The sequence below is a fragment of the Larimichthys crocea genome, chromosome XVIII, assembly GCF_000972845.2.
Source record: "Larimichthys crocea isolate SSNF chromosome XVIII, L_crocea_2.0, whole genome shotgun sequence".
NCBI lineage: Eukaryota > Metazoa > Chordata > Actinopteri > Sciaenidae > Larimichthys > Larimichthys crocea.
The window spans coordinates 22,244,786-22,247,272 of record NC_040028.1 but is presented as its reverse complement, the minus strand read 5'-3'; positions in this window follow the sequence as shown (position 1 = coordinate 22,247,272).

Here is a 2,487-nt window from a genome sequence, read left to right as displayed (position 1 = left end):
ATATTAACGCATATATAATGTCAGGATAGTTTATATTAACGCATATATAATGTCAGGATAGTTTATATTAACGCATATATAACGTCAGGATAGTTCATATTAACACATATATAACGTCAGGATAGTTAATATTAACCCATATATAATGTCAGGATAGTTAATATTAACACATATATAACGTCAGTATAGTTCATATTAACACATATATAACGTCAGGATAGTTCATATTAACGCATATATAATGTCAGGATAGTTTATATTAACACATATATAATGTCAGGATAGTTTATATTAACGCATATATAATGTCAGGATAGTTCATATTAACACATATATAATGTCAGGATAGTTTATATAAACGCATATATAATGTCAGGATAGTTTATATTAACGCATATATAATGTCAGGATAGTTAATATTAACGCATATATAATGTCAGGATAGTTAATATTAACGCATATATAATGTCAGGATAGTTAATGTTAACGCATATATAATGTCAGTATAGTTCATATTAACACATATATAATGTCAGGATAGTTTATATTAACGCATATATAATGTCAGGATAGTTTATATTAACACATATATAATGTCAGGATAGTTAATATTAACACATACCACATATGATATGAAGTAAATATTCCAGTATTTGAGTGTAAAAGGTGACAGGTAGATTAAGTCCAGGTGTGATAATGACAGAGACAGATGAGTTATAGAGTCGGTGTTGAATTATTATTATTATTATCATTGTTTATGATTGGCTCATGTTCAATAAATTAATAAAATATTAAAATGTACGTCTCAAACATTCAAAACAAAAAATATTTTTACATTTGAGACTTATTTTATGATTTTAGTTTTACAGTACAAATAAAATCCTCCAACCGTAAAACTAATTGGATTGTATGAAGGCTTTATTTGTCATTGTAGCAGTACAAGTACAGTACAACGAAATTAAAACACCAGTCTGTCCATACATATAATATAACAAGTGTGGGGGTAGCCAAAGGTGAAGAAAAAAGAAGGGATACAGTATGAGAGCAGGGGAGGAGAAAAAAAGAACAGCTCCCAGACTGTGTTCTAGGAGCACAGCGGAGTGTACTCCTGGAAGGAGCACAGCAGAGTGTACTCCTTCTTCCAGGAGCACAGCGGAGTGTACTCCTGGAAGGAGCACAGCAGAGTGTACTCCTGGAAGGAGCACAGCAGAGTGTACTCCTTCTTCCAGGAGCACAGCGGAGTGTACTCCTGGAAGGAGCACAGCGGAGTGTACTCCTGGAAGGAGCACAGCGGAGTGTACTCCTGGAAGGAGCACAGCGGAGTGTACTCCTTCTTCCAGGAGCACAGCGGAGTGTACTCCTTCTTCCAGGAGCACAGCGGAGTGTACTCCTGGAAGGAGCACAGCGGAGTGTACTCCTTCTTCCAGGAGCACAGCGGAGTGTACTCCTTCTTCCAGGAGCACAGCGGAGTGTACTCCTGGAAGGAGCACAGCGGAGTGTACTCCTTCTTCCAGGAGCACAGCGGAGTGTACTCCTTCTTCCAGGAGCACAGCGGAGTGTACTCCTGGAAGGAGCACAGCGGAGTGTACTCCTTCTTCCAGGAGCACAGCGGAGTGTACTCCTTCTTCCAGGAGCACAGCGGAGTGTACTCCTGGAAGGAGCACAGCGGAGTGTACTCCTTCTTCCAGGAGCACAGCGGAGTGTACTCCTGGAAGGAGCACAGCGGAGTGTACTCCTTCTTCCAGGAGCACAGCGGAGTGTACTCCTGGAAGGAGCACAGCGGAGTGTACTCCTTCTTCCAGGAGCACAGCGGAGTGTACTCCTGGAAGGAGCACAGCGGAGTGTACTCCTTCTTCCAGGAGCACAGCGGAGTGTACTCCTGGAAGGAGCACAGCGGAGTGTGCTGCTTCGAGGAGCACAGCGGAGTGTACTCCTCGAAGGAGCAGGACAAAAACACCTCAGCAATTAAAGCACACATTCACTGTGCAACATGAGACATCAGTAGCAACCAGGGGAGGCAGCCATCGGTCTGATGGAAGAGGCAGAGACACAAACTAAATCATCTGTCCGATGTTTGTCTGAACAGTAGCTGAAGTTTCTCCATGTGGTCCATAAGTTTGTCTGAACCAACAGCCTGTCACACCTGTGAGCTCACCTGTCATACCTGTGAGCTCACCTGTCATACCTACAATTAAATACCATCACATTTACATCAGAATATTTTAATTTATCTCAACATGAAACTTGATTTATGTTTGTGTATGACGTCATGTTACAATTTGTGTTTGTTTTTGACACTGAACCTCCATCATCCATCGATCCGCCTCAGGAACTCCAGGACCGGATCGATGGAGCCCATGAGGCCGCTGACTGGAGCTCACGGAGCGGCTCTCTGGAGCTCACGGAGCGGCTCTCTGGAGCTCATGAGGCCGCTGTGTGGAGCTCACGGAGCGGCTCTCTGGAGCTCATGAGGCCGCTGTGTGGAGC